Source organism: Mauremys mutica, chromosome 14, assembly GCF_020497125.1.
Source record: "Mauremys mutica isolate MM-2020 ecotype Southern chromosome 14, ASM2049712v1, whole genome shotgun sequence".
Taxonomy (NCBI): Eukaryota; Metazoa; Chordata; order Testudines; family Geoemydidae; genus Mauremys; species Mauremys mutica.
The window spans coordinates 11,498,081-11,515,820 of record NC_059085.1 but is presented as its reverse complement, the minus strand read 5'-3'; the positions used below and the strand labels follow the sequence as shown (position 1 = coordinate 11,515,820).

General features: G+C 48.8%; 1 protein-coding gene across 2 annotated transcripts in view; it reads left to right on the top strand.

The window, feature by feature from the left end:
• Positions 1 to 2,272: 2,272 nt before the first annotated feature.
• The window catches only part of CPNE2 (copine 2), a 171,353-nt gene continuing 155,885 nt past the window's right edge, over positions 2,273 to 17,740 (top strand). The window contains exon 1 of one of the 2 annotated variants that reach the window (XM_044987119.1): positions 2,273 to 2,609. The gene's annotated coding sequence lies outside the window, so the exon portion shown is untranslated. The remainder of the gene's footprint in view (positions 2,610 to 17,740) is intronic. The other variant, XM_044987115.1, reaches the window with a different exon arrangement.

Here is a 17,740-nt window from a genome sequence, read left to right as displayed (position 1 = left end):
TGAGCTCACAGGAGAGAGGCACAACAAGAACCAATCACTGGGAGCTGGAGCGGGACAAATTCAGACGCGTCATAACACAGGTTTTTAACCGTGAGGATGACTAATCATTGGAACAAACTGCCCAGGAAAGTGGTGGATTCCCCATCTCTTGGTACCTTTTAACATCAAGACTGGCTGCCTTTCTAGAAGATGCATTTGGCCAAATGCAAGTTATGGGGCTAAATCGAGGGGTAACTGGGTGAAATGTGTTGGGCTGTGATATGCAGGAGGGCAGGCTAGGTTATCTAATGATCTCCCTTGTGGCCTTACCCACTATGAATCCGGGTAGGGGGGGAGAATAGCTGAAGTAGCAATCGCAGAATGGCTGCTTTGCAGCCCATGCCCTTCCCTATGGGGGCAGGGGATGTTTCTGACCACTCCCCAGTCCTTCATTTGGTTCTTCCCGCCCAACCAGTTTTGTGCCAATGTGGGTAAATTTCACCTTTTAAAGATTTTGCTTTTAAAATGCTTCAGGGCCTGATCCTGCCATCCATCAATGCCCACAAGACTCATTGAGCCCAACAGGGGATCCTGCACAGAGGCTGGTGGCAGCATTAACCCTCTGTATTGCTGTAAGGAGAAAACTGCTTCCTTGCTCTTCAGCTGCCATGGAATCCTCATATGACTGACCAGCCTGATTCCCATTATGCTGCAAAAGGTCATGTCCCGGCACGGCAACATTTCACAGACAGTATCTTAATTACAGATGGGTAAATAGTGAGGGAAATTATCCACTAGGATTTCAGCAATTTCTCAAGAGGACTTTGCAAAGAGGACATCCGAATCTGAGTCTATAATCGGTACGTATCACACGGCATCACCTCCCAGGAGTGCAGTAAGCACCATGACGACGTCTGTCACCTCTTGTTTGTTCTCCTGCGGGAAGAAGCATGTGCAGTGGGGTGTTTTGTTTTGGAAGGTTTTTTCAAGTGCTTAATTTGTAATGAAAGGTGCCGGAGTTCAAGCAATTTATTACTTTCATAACTGATGCAGCGAGCCAAGAGGTGCTGGGGCTGTCAACTGCCCAAGCGGAGAGGTGCTGGGCCTCACGGGCACAAATTAAGCACTGTTTTTGGGTTTTTTTACTGCATAGTAACATCTATGTTTTGGAGAAGGCAGAGGGTGGGGAGGCTGGTGTTTGTCCTGCTTTCAACAGTCCAGAAGAGTGAACCAGCCCCTGGAGCAGGTCAAGTCCATGGAAGGTGAATTCTGGGCCAGCCGCTGAGATTTGTTTGACACCAACAGGAAACGTGTTTCAAGGCAAAACAACTCTCCTGTGAGGCTGAAGTGGTTTATAAAGGCTAGATCAGCCAATGGCACCAAGCCCACGTGACCCAAGGGACCAATCAGGTCGCTCGAATAGCAGCGGTTCAAAGGAATCCTCCCAGTTCGCCAAGAATTTGGGACAGGAGACGCCTCCGGGGGCTGGTTTCAGCTGGCGGAGGAGCCGCGCGCTGGTCAAACGCGTCGCTCCGTGTGACCCAGTCAAAGCGAAAGGGCCCGATCCTGCAATCGGATCCACGCGCGCGGGTGGGGGTGGGGGTGGGGGGGTGCGGGGCTTCTCCCAGCCATACGGAGCTTTCGGGACGCTGTCCCCCCGCGGGGCTCTGGGTGCAGGATCGGGCCCTCCACTGACCGTGTGGTTTGTTTAAAAAAACGTTTCCCCAGGTGAGGGACACGGAAGGCTTCGCCCGCCTGCCCCAGCTGAGCGGGTTTCAAAGCAGCGCCTCAGGAGCCGGATTGTTTTTAAAAATACCATTTGCGTGGCACGTTTGCGAGCGTCTCTTGCACGGTCGCTTGCGGGGTGTTTATTTACTTCGGGGGGGGGGTTAGCCCCCTCGACAAAGCTATTTAAAGTGTTTCTTGCCTTCCACGAACCAGACCCAGGCGGGAGCCTAAATTGGAAAGACCCCGCAACCCTGGGCAGCCGGGCGGGGGGGCGGGGGGAGATTTGTGTGTGGATTAAAGAAGCAGTTTCTGAAAATCGACCTGCCGGGAGGCTGCCTCCTGCTGTCGGTACGTTTCAGGCCGGAGCGGCCGGGACATGGGAAGGGGGGGGCGGGGGGGGTATTTCTCCACCGGGGAAGCTGCCAGGCAGTCCGGGTGCGCAGGGCAGGGGAAGTGGCTTCGGGGGGGGCGCCCCGCTGGCTCTGCGCGGGGGCGGAGTGCCGGGGGCTGGGCGCTGCGCGCTGATCCCACCCCTCGCTCTCCCGGTTACTAAGCGCCGCTGCCGGGTGCAGCTGGTCCCGCGGCTCGCTGGCTGCCGGGGCAGCTCGGCTGCAGGGGTGCGCGGGCGGGCGGCAGACTCAGCGCTGCTGCCGCTGCCGGAGAAGCGGAGCCGGGCGCTGCCCCGAGAGCGCCCCCCGGGACCGGGGCACTGCGCGCCGCGGAGCCCGGCGGGTGCGGGCAGGCGGCCGCGCCCAGAGGAGCCGCTGCCTGGCCGGGAGGGGAGGAGGAGGCGATGCCTGCCCGCTGATCCCCGAGCCGGCGGGGAAGGAGCTCCCCGCGGCGGCCCCAGCAGCTCGGTGAGGGGCCCGGGGCCCCAGCTCCCGGAGGGCGGCGGCGCAGCTGTGAGTAGCCGGCGGGCTGGGCTGGGCTCGGGCGGGGACTGGAGCCGCTTCCAGGGAGAGAGCGGAGCGCGGCCAGCTCGGGGGGGCCCCGGGGGTCTGTGGCCCCGCAGCCAGCGGGCCGGGGGCCCCTCTGCGGGCTGCTGCACTGCAAGTTTCCTGGCAGCGGCGCCGGGCGGGTCACGGGGTGGGGCTGGCGCTTGGCCTTACTTCTGCGCTAGTTGCGAGGCAGGAAACGGGTCGCCTCCGGGGAGCGTTCCCGGCCCACGGGGCTGGCTGTGCCCGTCCGCCCCCCGGACCCCGACCCCACGCGAGCCCGGAGGAGGAGCGCTCTGCGGAGCCCGTTCCGATCCGCACCCTGTACAGGCCGTGGCTGGCACAGGGCAGCCTGCCAGAAGCGGTTTGCAACACGATCAACGGCAGGCGGTTACCAGCGGCTGGGTCAATTTAACCCCCCATCCCGCTCAAGTCAGATGCTAAAGGCAGAGCCCATGGCCCCTGTTGTTCCAGCCCTGCTCTTTGGGAGGGGCTGCCTTGCCCAGAGTCCACCTCGTGGCACACGCCTTGCACCCGGGATCCTACCCCGCGGAGCAGTAACTAGGGGGGAAATCCCTACTGGTGTGGCTGATAGTTAGAGCTGTGATTTTTTTCTTTCTTTTAGCTCACGCCAGCTAAAAATATTAAACAAAATCCAAGTCTTCAGTGCCTGGCAGGGAGAATCCATTACAGCGCATGGACTCTGGATCTGCCTGCAGTGTGGAAGGGAAAACACTGTATTTCTCTCCAGAACTGTGTGTTCTCTGCCACTGGAGGGGAGAGAAAGAAAAGGCTCTGTTAATGTTGGTAGGGGCCCACATCCATCCACCCTTAATGTTCAAAATACCACCCAGACATGAGAATGAACCTGATTCTCCGCTGCCGCTCTGGGACCTTCAGGGGTTTGTTTAGATTGGATGGTACACGTGTCTTGTGGCACATGTTAAAGCCAGTTCCTCTCTCCCCGTGTGCCACAAATCCTGCTTGCAGCTTACTCAATACTACTTGTTTGCTCCCACTCTGCCTGTCTCACCTATTAAGATAGTGCCACTCTTCAGGGCACTGTGTGTTCGGAGCAAGCACGCTGAGGCCCTGATCTGGCTTGGACCCTCTTGGCTCTACCACATGGTTATGGCAGCCCCGCTGACTTTGACAGGACTGCTGTTGTGAGTAGGGCGACCAGATGTCCTGATTTTATAGGGACAGTCCTGATATTTGGGTTTTTTTCTTATATAGGTGCCAATAACCCCCCACCCCCGTCCCGATTTCTTACACTTGCTGTCTGGTCACCCTAGTTGTGAGTGTGGCGATTTAGGATTTAGCCTGGATTCACAGAGGCCCAAAATTTTACCTTGCAGAAGAGATCAGTGACCCACTTTGCATTCTGATGGTTAACATCCAGCGGCCCTGGACCCGGGTGCTGGATATCTTTCTGGTAGCTCAGTGGTACAGGGCCCCCCTCTGGTCTGCCCCACTTGCTGTGGGTTGGGAGTCAGAGTGAATGGCAGCCAGCTGGTGAGCTGAAGGGCAAAGGTGCTGGTTTGTCCGCAGTTTGCGATGTGCCTCCACTTTTGTACATCTTCGCTGTTGGCTATTGTTCTCCTCAACGCTGTTTGCTTTGTAGCAGCTGGGTGTGCTGGAGCGCTGGTGGGTGATTCACTATGTTGTGTAGGAGGTGGTGGGAAGGGCTCCCTTTCTGTGTAAGAACAGCTTCCAGGGTGTTAGTGACAGCTCTGATGGCTGGCTGGGTTTACGAAGTCCATCATTCGAATTTGAGCAAATAACTCAGCTACCAACAAGTAGTGCACTCCACTGCTCCATCTAGCTTTGGGATCTACCGAACGCCCCCCCCCCCATTGCCAAACTTGGGGCATGTCTACACTACCGGCCGGATCGATCGGGGATCGATTTATCGCGTCTAGATGCGATAAATCGATCCCCGATCGCTCTGCCGTCGACTCCGGAACTCTACCGCGGCGCGAGGCGGAAGCGGAGTCGACGGGGGAGCGGCAGCGGTTGACTCGCTGCTGTCCTCACGGCCAGGCAAATCAACCTAAGACACGCCGACTTCAGCTATGCTATTCATGTAGCTGAAGTTGCGAAACTTAGGTCGACCCTCCCCCCCAGTGTAGACCTAGCCTAAGATCCTGATCCTGTAGCACTTTCTCATGTGAGTAACTCTTGCGCACGTAGCCCTGTTGGAGTCCAGGGACTGCATGGAGCAATCCGGATTAATGTACTGGCATGCCCACCTTTGTGGTCACTAGGGAAACTGGTGACGTGGTGGGGAATTTGTGGCAAAGAAGGCCTGAGGGCCAGATTCTGATCTTTGCTACGCCTCTGTAAAGGTCTGATCCACTTCCCATTGAAGTCAATGGAAAGATTAATCTCAGTGGTTTGTGGATCCAGCCCTAAATCAGGAGTAATTTCACTGACTGGACCGAAGTTGCTCCTGAATGGTGCTGGAGGAACTGGGGTGAGAGTCTGGCCTTTCGTGAAGACATATCCCTAGAGTTCACCTCTGAACCTTGGTGGTACTGCAGAGTTCTGTTCAGGGGCGGCCCTAGACTAGTTGCCAGCAACTGGCACCCCTGGCGAACCATGCACCCCCCCGCCCGACCCCAAGGACAGATCTAGGCTGAAGTTTTTGGTAAACTGGGAAACATTTTGCCCCTTTTTTCCTTTTAATGTTTTTAAGCCTTTTTTTTTTTTTTTTAAACAGAGGCTTAATTATTTGGTTTGTCCGTCTGTCCAACTAATATTTCTGAGATCAGATAAAATAGAGAGACAAAATTTTCAGACTAGATTTGTACATGACAGCTAGATGGTAGTTCAGTCCGGTTTCAAATAAAAATGCATTAAAATGTTAATTATAATTTTTATTATTACAAGTCCAAAATCATCCATTACACTATCCTGCTTTAACTGCCATTACCACCACATCCAATATAGAAAGAAATAAGAAAACTCTTCAATGAACTTTAACCTATATTTACAGAACACTTGGAATAAAAAACACTCTGTGCTCTTAAAACATGACTTTTCTTGCTTTAGGTTTTGAAAATTCAGTCACTAGTTCTTTTAGATCCAGTTTTCCAGCTATTTCATGCTCTATTGACTTTGTGGCAAGTCCAACAAGTCTCTCTTGCACCACTGTTGAACGCAGATATGTTTTTATCAATTTTAACTTTGAGAAGCTACGTTCCCCACTAGCTACGGAAACTGGCAAAGTTAAAAGAATGCGCAGAGCTATTTTTGGAAAACTGTCTGTGCGTTTATTTTCACAAACAAACTTCAGTACTTCTTCAGGAGTGGAATGTTTCTTAAATCATCTTGAAAAAGCCTGAAGCTCACTACACAAAGCTGTAGCATCAATGTCTTTTGAATTTTCATGAGTCAATGCTGACTCCAGTTTTATACAAAATTCTCTTATCTGTTTTGCTGTTTTCTTTTGCAAGCTGTGGATATCATATAGAAAGCCAAATATCGACTCTAGCTGCTGCATCTGTTGAAATCTTTCGTTAACCCAGTGAATAGCAGTATCAAGGACTGTGAAATAGAAATTCACTTTGAACCTTTGTTTTGGGTTCTGAATGGGTGTGTCTCGTTCTTCATACGAAAACTGCTGTTTCTTTTGCTGAATGCCAACTGGCTCTGGTTCAAATTCTGTCAGAAAGTCTATTTCTTCAGCAAGCTCGAAGAATCTACCAGTGTTCTTTTGAACCCTTCATCACTTCTGAATTCCTCCAGAATATTTTTAGTTTGCTGCAGTTTTTGAATAGCAGAATGTATGTTCAAGTTCTTTTTCTGAAGCTGCTTACTAGTGAGGTTAATCTCGAAAAGGATATTATACCACAAAATGAGTGAAATCACAAATTTGAACTTGGAAAGGCCATTTGCAGAAGCTTCTGCATCTGAACGTGCCGTATTGCCAGATGATCCAGTAAAGGTAGTATCATCAGAAATTTCAATTAGGGCATCATAAATGTTTCCAAGTTCATAGCAAAGAGGCTTCAAAGCATCAATGCAACTCTCCCATCTTGTCTGACTAAGTGGTTTCACAGTTAAAGAATTCACATGGCGAGTCAGAATCTCCCAATGGCGTGTTGAGCCTGAGAAAAACACATACACACGTTGCACCAGGTCAAAGGAACTGCTTGTCTTCAAACAGCATCTAGCAGCATCTTTGACAACCAAATTCAGAGAATGCGCACTGCAAGGAACGAAAAAGGCCCTAGGATTGATTTCCATGATTCTCCTTTGCACACCATTGTCTTTACCCTTCATATTACTCCCATTATAGCTTTTGCCACGTAAGTTTTCAACAGATAATGACATTGTTTCAGAATTTGAATCCAGATTTGAATCAGTTCATTCTGCATATTTTGTGCAATGAACCTGTGTTTCATGATCAATTATTTTACGTAGATTCTCCTTCATGACTGGATCAAACAAAGCAAGCTAGTCAACAGATCTTAAAAAGTTTCCATTACTTGGAGTGTATAATTTTGTCATTTCTGCCGTAGCCGCAGAATGCTAAATTTTGCCCACCAAGAACTCTCACTAAAGTAATCAGACGCTCTAATATTTGTTGCCAATATTCTACTTTTTCCTTGATCACACGTAAATTTTCTTCATCAATAGTTTTTCCTTTTTTCAACCGTAATTCAAGTTCTTTCCAATTTTGAAAAGATTCCAAATGTTCTGCACTTCTTTCATGTGAAGAGAGAACTGAAGAGACGTTTTTCCAGTTCTTCGAACCATTTTCAGTGAGTGATGTACCAGTTGCTTGATTTCTAAACAACTTGCAGCAAAAGCAAAACACAGGGTCCTTCAGTGAAATTTCAGTGAATTTCTGCCCCATTAATGAGTTTTTCCTCTTGTAAGGCTGAGCAGAGAATTTTCTTTTATTTCCATCCTTAGGGAAGGGAAATTCATGAACTTGTTCTGGTCCATGTTCCATGAGAATTTGCCGCACACTGTCATCACATCTGGGCCATGAAGCTGGGTTCCCATATTGTAACTTGTTTGTAACTTCCTCATCCTTTCTTCCTTCTACTTCATTTACTTTAATGTCTGCATGTGTCTCTAAACGTGAATACATTTTCTCCACTTCCATATCAGTCTGAAGCTGTGAGCTGCCTTCATCTAGAAGTAAGTTTCCATCATCTTGAGTTTCCAAACTGCTTTTTTGTGGATGTGAGCTACCCTCATCTTGAAGTAACATACCTTCATCTTGATGTTCCAAACTGCTTCCATGCAGATGTGAGCTACCCTCCTCTCCAAGTAAAATTTCTTCATCTGGATGCTGTTTTGCTTGGTCCTTTTCCTTCTTAGCCTTTTGTTTATGATACTCAGCTCCTGAGGGTTTTCTTTTTCCTCTTTCTGCCATGGGGCATTTGGGAATATTGTTATGTGCTCCCGACTGCAAGCATTATAGCGTTAAGGATGGCTGACACACCCACCACATGGTTGGCGATTTAAAACACATTGCAGCCATCCCAACACGTCTTTTCACTGCTTAAAGGTTCAATGCTTAGTAACATACACTCACTTACCTATTAACACAGTTAGTTACAGTGTTTACACAGAAACAAACTGACCTTTTTCGATGTTATAACCCAACACCGGTTGTTTGGAAAGTAATCCCCTTCCTCACAATTACCCGCTTGGAGTGTGACATCATCACTTTCATAGTCTATTAAGCGTTAATGCTGTTACTTTTCTCTTATGGACCTTATTTATTCCATGTGAACCAGTTATAACAAAGAAAAGTTCATAATTATACAGCGCAATAATAACGCTAAGGTTTAATAACGCTTAAAGATACTCACATTTTGGATTTATAATGCTGAAAGACGTTATTCTTTAATCTTTGGCACCAAGAAATATAATTTTCCACAGTATTCGCTCGATTCTTAACCATCTACCTGCGATATGTGTTAAAATGACCATTTGACATGTATCTACTCCCTATATCTCCGCTCTACATGAATTTCCAGCTATGCAACCTTGATGTATATTCAAGTTAGATGTCATGAGCATGGCAGCTCTTGCCGCTGGTGCATGTGTTTCATTGTGGCTGAGTTATTGCTACAGTTAATCCCTCTGTTTAATAAATAGTTTAGTTGTAAAGATGGAACATCTTTTGATAAGAGAAGGTTACGTATCAAAAACACTGAACGTTGTTTTGTTTAATAAAAATCAATTGTAAATGCTGTTTTGTATTTAATTACATTCCAGTTACCATCTTAATGCAGCTTGATACAAATCATGAGCAAAAAGTTATCCAGTAAATAAGCAATATGTCATTCACCATTTCTTGACAGACTGAAAACGTACAGGTTTCAGTGAGCTGTAGCCCACAAAAGCTTATGCTGAAATAAATTTGTTAGTCTCAAAGGTGCCACAAGTGCTCCTGTTCTTTTTGAAAATGTACAAAAAGTATACAAAAATATCAAGCTATATAATTGATTAAAGAAATGTATATAGTTAATGTGCCCTCCTAGTAGCGAGAAGATGTACCAATCTCATGTAAAGGCTCTATTTTGCTGTAAATGTTTTAATGGTTATATCAGCTAAGGGAAACATTTTTCTTTAGAAAATAACTCTAGTACAAATGGAAGATTATTTAAATTGAGGCTTTCCACGTGACTTTTAAATTACTCCACCTCATGCTCTGGTTGGCTGAAATCCAGCTAAAGCATCTACGCTGAGAAAGGCATCAAGTTTAAGTTAGTTTAGCTAGTTCGCATTCGCTAAACCTGAGCTAAACTTGGCCACTTTTCTGAGTCAAAACAAACCCTGAGGTTGTCACAGTCTGTGTGTGTTTGCCACCCTCCGTGGCTCTGGCTATAAGACAGCTGCTTTTTAATTTTTTTGGTTTGTTTTTTAAATATATGGGGAAACAAATGAATTGATGCCTCGTTTCCAGACCTTCCTCTCTGCAAACACACACCCCAGTCAGATTATACCTGGGATTTATCCCAGGCCACGGGGACAATTTTGTGGAAGCCTTTTGCTTAAATTATCCCCAGTTTATCATTGCCTCTCAGGATTGGATCCTAACCCTGCAGTTGTTTAAGGGTCTGTACCGGCTCAGCATTCCCTATTGCTACCCCTGCTAGGTATGGAGGGTTTTTTACAATGCATTAAAATAACCTTCTCTGGAGCAGAGTGTGTCTAAAAACATTGTTTGACAAGGAAATTGCGACCTGCAGTCTGAGTGGCTTTGTTGCAATGTGGTCTGCATTGTACGGGGAGAACAAGCTTCTTATCTGATCCCTCCTGCCTGTTGAAAGGCAAACAAGACAGCCTAATCTCCAGTGATGTTAAATTACATGTGTTGGCTTGGAGATGCAGCTTGTAATTTTAAAGGCCTTCGGATGTGGCTTTTCCTCCTGCCCTCTGCTGCGTCTCTCTTCTCTTCCCAGGTCCTGGTGAACAGGTTGTGTCGCCCTAGAGCTGTTTGATTGCACGGCACTGTGAACTGACCGCTTGGTGCAGTAGCAGCCAGGGTGGATTAACAGTCCTACTTGTTTGCTGTGATAGCGTTGTCCATGGGGCTTTGAAACTGGCATTTTTGTTGCTTTTAAGTGCACGGAGAGTGATGATACTAGTCTCCGAGCCAGTAATAACCTAGGGCTGGATCCTGCTCTGATTAAACTCCGTGGCAGAGCTTCCATAGATGTCAGTGGAAGCAGGATCAAGCCCCCGCTCCTGACTGAAGTGCTAACCTCTGGTTTGAACTGACTGGATTCAGTGCCTAATTTGCAGGGGCGGCTCAAGGCACCAGCACGCCAAGCGCGTGCTTGGGGTGGCAAGCCGCGGGGGGGCGCTCTGCCAGTCGCCACGAGGGCGGCAGGCAGGTTGCCTTCGGCGGCATGCCTGCGGAGGGTCTGCTGGTCCCATGGCTTCGGCGGACCTCCCGCAGGCGTGCTGCCGAATCAGCAGGACCAGGGACCTCCCGCAGGCAAGCCGCCGAAGGCAGCCTGGCTGCCGTGCTTGGGGCGGCAAAATACCTAGAGCCGCCCCTGCTAATTTGGCTCTCGCTTGTGGTGTGAATTGGGAGTTATTCTGTTGAAGTCAGTGGAGTTCCGGGAGTGGAATACCAGTCTCAAGGAGAACGGAATCAAGCCTCAGAGTCCTGGCGGGCTTGCCAGTTGTCGCAGTTTGTGAATGATTCCTTGAGGATCTCAGCTTTCATTGAAAAGAAAAAGAACATTTCTAGCCTGTGCCTTTGGTGGCAAAGAAAAGCTTGAAAAAGTGCGTCCAAAATGCTCACAAAACAGAAGGGAAAGAGAAAGAACCTATTATTGTTTTAAGCAAATCTCTAGTTATTCATTCATTCATTTCCACTGAGGCGGGAAGGGGCATGACTCATGAGTTTTGAATGCGTTGAATTGGCCATGCTGTTTCCTTGCTGGCCATTCAGCTCTGCTATGGCTGGTGATACAGGTTTCGTCACAGGAGCAGAGTAAAATTTTCCAAAGCACCTAACTCAGAGGTTCTCAAACTTTTGTAGCGGTGACACCTTTCACACAGCAAGCCTCTGAGTGCAACCCCCCTTATAAATTAAAACATTTTTTGTAATATTTAACACTATTGTAAATGCTGGAGGTGAAGCATGGTTTGTGGGGGGAGGCTGTCAGCTCCCAATCTCCCCCAGGTAATAACCTTGCGACCCCCAAGGCATCATGACCCCTAGTTTGAGAACCCCTGACCTAAGTGAAAGGAGCCCAAATTCCAGTTTCAAAAGCATCTTAGTCACTTGGGCTCCTAAACCACTTAGGCGTTTTTGGAAATGGTAATTAGCCGCCCAAATCACCCTCAGTCTCTGAGATTTGCTCTACCTGCAGTTTTCTACATTGCCTCCTGGGCCCAGATTAAACCCTGGTATAAGCTCATCAGAGCCAGTGGCGTTACACCTCCGACTAAACTGGCCCAAGGTATCTCTCCCTACGCACTGAATTTCTGCCCCTGTATAACTGAGAGCCCACTTCCATTTGACAGGCTTATTTACGGAATGACTGTGCGAAGAAACCTGGCGTTTAGACTTGCTCGGTGTTACGGTGTGTGAGGAGGAGGATGACCGTGACCCTGTAGGTGCTAGACCTGGTTGAAGCTTTGGAATCTCCAACCTGTGGGAGATCCTGACATTTAGAAAGAGGTTTTGTTCCAAATAGGAATGAAACCCCACATTTCAAAAGGAAATTCTGAAACAATTCCCCAAAGGAAGAAGGGCAGGCTGATACCTGTACACACAGTTTTGCTCAAATGGACTTTGGGGTCCATTTGAGCAAAAGGGATATTTTTCTCTGAGGCCTGGTGTCCAGTTTCTGTCGTGGGTTGGTCTGTGTGTCAGTTCAGATGTGCTTTTTCACCTGCTGTATGCAATCTCTAATGCGGACCTCACCCCCTCCTGCACCCCAACCCCCTGCCCCAGCCCAGAGCCCGCACCCTGCACCCAAACTTCCTCCCAGAGCCTGCACCCTCTTCTGCACCCCAACCCCCTGCCCCAGCCCAGAGCCCGCACCCTGCACCCAAACTTCCTCCCAGAGCCTGCACCCTCTTCTGCACCCCAACCCTCTGCCCCAGCCCAGAGCCCACACCCTGCACCCAAACTTCCTCCCAGAGCCTGCACCCTCTTCTGCACCCCAACCCCCTGCTCCAGCCCAGAGCCCACACCCTGCACCCAAACTTCCTCCCAGATCCTGCACCCTCTTCTGCACCCCAACCCCCTGCCCCAGCCCAGAGCCCACACCCTGCACCCAAACTTCCTCCCAGAGCCTGCACCCTCTTCTGCACCCCAACCCTCTGCCCCAGCCCAGAGCCCACACCCTGCACCCAAACTTCCTCCCAGAGCCTGCACCCTCTTCTGCACCCCAACCCCCTGCCCCAGCCCAGAGCCCGCACCCAAACTTTCTCCCAGAGCCTGTACCCCTCATCCCTCCTCCCACACCCCAACCCGCTGCCCCTGACAAAGAACCTCACTTTATTTTCATTTACTTCTCATTGCTTATAATATAGGAAGAGAAGGAAGAGAAAAAGAATGAAAAATGGAGGGGAGATAAGAGAGAATGTTCTTTTTCACACGCGCGCACGTGTGTGTGTGTGTGTGTGTGCACGTGCTGAAAATGAAGTTGTGCACAGGGCCTGACTAGCTCTAAATCCACCACTGCACAACATGCTTCCTCATGTCATGCTCCCGCCTCCCTGCTCTGTTGTGTAAATTTCACTTGACTAAGGAACCAGGTTTTGACTGTCTGTATGTGACAAAATACTTCTCGGGTCACCCCCGTGACGAAGTGAGGCTTTTCACCCTGTTATGTTGAATCTGAGTCTTACTGTCCTAAACCAATACTGTGACTACCTCAGTTTCCCTCTGTACGGCACCAATGCCTAGGTGGTGGGAATTGGGTGTGTGACTTTTGTCGAGGCCTTCAGGGCAGGTGAGGCTGCCCAGCTGCCTGCATGTAGGTGATGGCCGATGCCCTTCGTAACCTGAGAACCAGGAGGGGGATGCGACCAGGTGACGCTTTGCCCGGGAAACAGGACAAAGACCGGAGGAGAAGCAATGGGTGTGTGGAGGCCAGGCAGCGGGGTCCAGGGCAGTCTGCTGTGGGAGACTGGAGTGGGGAGTCCAGGGCATCCGGCCCGGGATTCCGCCAAGATGGACGTGGCTGAAAGTCACAGATTTCTGTGTTAACAAATTCTGTTCTACGCTGTGTACCTGTCAACGAATACACCTTCCATTTTGCAATGCTGGTTGAGCGTCACTGCTGACTGCGGAATGGGTGCAGAGCCCTTTGGCTTCCCCAGGAGCCTCGCACAGGCGGATTCGCCGCAGGAAACTCACGGTGAGAACAGGGATTTTGCTGAATACTCTGAGGTCAGACCCGGGAAGGCTGACACTGTGTAAGCGTCTTGCCCTGGTGACACTGTGCTCAGAGAGAGGAGCCATGCTCCCCCAGAGTCCTGGTGGGCTTCATACGGAGCACTTCCAGAGCATCGGCCTGGTGACTCCATGAGAACCCCACGTGACACATCTGCGCTGTTGAGGACTGTTTGGAAGAAGCTGGGATATGCCACTTCCTCACTCAAAGCTTCTTTCTTCCCAAAAGGTTGTGGCCTATGTCACCAGCCCTCCTCCTTTCTGCAACACACACACCATTTAGGGTAAACAGAAGCGGCAAAGGGGAGTTTCAGAGAGCGAAGCTGCAGCTCCTGTGCGTTGAGGTGTTTTCCGTGAGGCTTGTGTGGCTGGGCTGTAAGCCCCTGGGCAGGTCAGGTGAGGCAGGTCTGTGTGGCTGGGACCCTTGGGTTTTGAAAAGAACCCGTGTTTGAAGTCTGAGTGGTTAATCCCGTCCTCTTAATGAGGGAATAGAGCAGACAAGCAAGTCTTAGTATATAGATTGGTTTCCAGGTGAACAGGAGTGATAAACATTCAAGTTTCTGTGGGATTCCTGTTTTAGGTATGGCTCTATACCACATAATAAGAACATAAGAACGGCCGTACTGAGTCAAACCAAAGGTCCATCCAGCCCAGTATCCTGTCTACCAAGAGTGGCCAGTACCAGGTGCCCCAGAGGGAGTGAACCTAACAGGTAATGATCAAGTGATCTCTCTCCTGCCGTCCATCTCCACCCACTGACAAACAAATCGAGTCTAGGGACACCATTCCTTACCCATCCTGGCTAATAGCCATTAATGGACTTAACCTCCATGAATTTCTCCAGTTCTCTTTTAAACGCTGTTATAGTCCTAGCCTTCACAACCTCCTCAGGCAAGGAGTCCCACAAGTTGACTGTGCGCTGTGTGAAGAAGAACTTCCTTTTATTTGTAGTAAACCTGCTGCCCATTAATTTCATTTGTTGACCCCTAGTTCTTGTATTATGGGAATAAGTAAGTAACTTTTCCTTATCCACTTTCTCCACATCACTCATGATTTTATAGACCTCTATCATATCCCCCCTTAGTCTTCTCTTTTCCAAGCAGAAAAGTCCTAGCCTCTTTAATCTCTCTTCATATGGGACCCTCTCCAAACCCCTAATCATTTTAGTTGCCCTTCTCTGAACCTTTTCTAGTGCCAGTATAGCTTTTTTGAGATGAGGTGACCACATCTGTACGCAGTATTCAAGATGTGGGCGTACCATGGATTTATATAAGGGCAATAATATATTCTCTGTCTTCTTCTCTATCCCCTTTTTAATGATTCCTAACATCCTGTTTGCTTTTTTGACCGCCTCTGCACACTGCGTGGACGTCTTCAGAGAACTATCCATGGTGACGCCAAGATCTTTTTCCTGATTTGTTGTAGCTAAAATAGCCCCCATCATATTGTATGTATAGTTGGGGTTATTTTTTCCAGTGTGCATTGCTTTACATTTATTCACATTAAATTTCATTTTGTTGCCCAATCACTTAGTTTTGTGAGATCTTTTTGAAGTTCTTCACAGTCTGCTTTGGTCTTAACTATCTTGAGCAGTTTAGTATCATCTGCAAACTTTGCCACCTCACTTTTTACCCCTTTCTCCAGATCATTTATGAATAAGTTGAATAGGATTGGTCCTAGGACTGACCCTTGGGGAACACCACTAGTTACCCCTCACCATTCTGAGAATTTACCATTAATTCCTACCCTTCGTTCCCTGTCTTTTAACCAGTTCTCAATCCATGAAAGGACCTTCCCTTTTATCCCATGACAACTTAATTTATGTAAGAGCCTTTGGTGAGGGACCTTGTCAAAGGCTTTCTGGAAATCTAAGTACACGATGTCCACTGGATCCCCCTTGTCCACATGTTTGTTGACCCCTTCAAAGAACTCTAATAGATAATGAATGTGGATGATGAGAGAACAACTGCTGTGACCTGCCTTGAGTGTGCTATGTTTTCTGTTCTGCTGGAAGTGATTTCAGGTGGATGAAGTACAAGCTGCTGGACATATTAAAAGAGAAGATATGTGGGCTGGAAGTACAAGATTCAACCTTGTGCAGTATCTGATAAAACAAAGACTTCATGGACAACCAGATTTGGAAACTGCTGTAACAGATGCCACAAGGTGAAGGTTCGGTGAAAAAGGAACCAGAGAGAGAAGAAACCAAAGAAATGGACTGGAGATTTGTGACTGTGGGCTAGTCTACACTTACCTGCCGGGTCGACGCGGTGAGTTCGACTTCTAGGAGTTTGAACTATCACGTCTAATGTAGACGCGATAGTTCGAACTCCCCGCGCGCTCCGGTCGACTCCGGTACTCCACCACTGCAAACGGCGGTGGCGAAGTCGACCTTGGAGCCGCGGACTTGGATTCTGCGGCGTCTGGACGGGTGAGTAGTTCGAACTAGGGTACTTCGAATTCAGCTACGCTATTCACGTAGCTGAATTTGCGTACCCTAGTTCGACCCCCCTTCTTAGTGTGGACCTACCCCAAGAGGGGAAAGAGAGCCAGGAGGCATTCAACCCAGGTAGAAGCGTCAAAACATTCTCAGATGCTCAGTAAGTCAACTCTGGAAGACCCTGTCTCTGGAGGACTAGAACGGAAAGCTACAGGGGACATATCTGATGGGCATCCTTGCTGTATGAAGCAAGCAGCTGTGAGGAGGGTTCTTTAGCCGTCCTTAGAAAGCAAGCAGTCCTTATCAGCCACTGCATATTAAGAAGAGAAGACGGACAGCAAAAGACACAAGGGCAATAGGACAGCATGCTGTCTCCCTGTAGCAAAAATACAAGATCTCACTGGGATGGGTTCCCCCCAGGGTGCCAATTGGAACTGGGTTACCACTGAGCCCACCTCACCCACCAGGCTGGGCTCCCTATACATTGTGCTGCTGAGGCAAGCTAGCCCAGCCCTCCCTCAGGCTTCAGACTGCACGTTCCCAGCACACACACAGGTAGGGACACATCCTGCTGCAGCGTTACACACACAGGCTGAGATCAGCTCTGCATGGGAAGGCTCAGCTAAAGAACTGCCCACGTACTCAAGTGCACCCCCCCTTCTAGAGGGTAAACCCAAAATTATACCGTCTTGCGCTGCACAGAGAACTGGAGAGTGGAAGCTCGTGAAATTCGCCCCCTCCCTCCGTGTGCAGAAAGATATGCAACAGCTTTCTGCCCCAAGTTATCATTTCCACACGCTGGTTAGAGACAAAACAAAATCAGGTTTATTAACTCTAAAAGGTAGATTTTAAGTGATTGATAGCAAACAGATCAAAGCAAATTACTTTAGTAAATAAACAAAACCGCAAACTGAGCTTAGCACACTAGATAAGTAGGATATGAATTAGCAAATTCTCACCCTGAGCGATAAACAGGCTGGCAGATTCTTAAGGCACAAGTTGCCTCGGCTTTCCCAGGTTTTAATACACAGGCTAAAAATCCTTCCAGCCTGGGACCATCACTTCCCACAGTTCAGTCCTTGCCCTTCAGGTGTTTCCAGGTGTGTTGTTGCAGGGCGAGTGAGATCCCATCATGATGTCGTTGTCTCCCTTTTATATCTTCTTGCCACTTGCTGGAAAGCTCTCTTGCCGTGACCTGGGTCAAACAGTCTCCACTGAGTAGTGCTATCTCTGAGAGGTTTCTGTTGTACACAGTTCTTGGGGTAATGCTTGTGCTTGTGTGCATTTCCTCAATAAGCCATTACCGTTGTTGGCCTTTTTACTGTTGTACCTGAAAGGCTGCTTGTGGGTGTTTTCAACCTCCACAGCATGTTTCAGTGACACATACATAGCCAACTTCATAACTTCACATACAACAATAGCACGTACAATCCAGTGGTTCTCAAACGTTTGTACTGGTGACCCCTATCACCCAGCAAGCCTATGTGTGCAACTCCCGTTATAAAGTAAAACACTTTTAAAAAAATATTTAACACTATTATAAATGCTGGAGGCGAAACGGGATTTGTGGGTAGAGGTGACAGCTCGCAATCCCCCACATAATAACCTCGGGCAGGGCCAATAGAGGGAGCGGGGTGGGGGAAGCTGGTACAAATTACCGGGGCCCGGCAGTCCAGACGGGGGCCTGGGGCCTGGCTTCCCTGGCCCTGTTTAGCCAGTCCGCCCTTGCCAGGGGGGCTCAAAAATTTTTTTTCACCGGGGCCT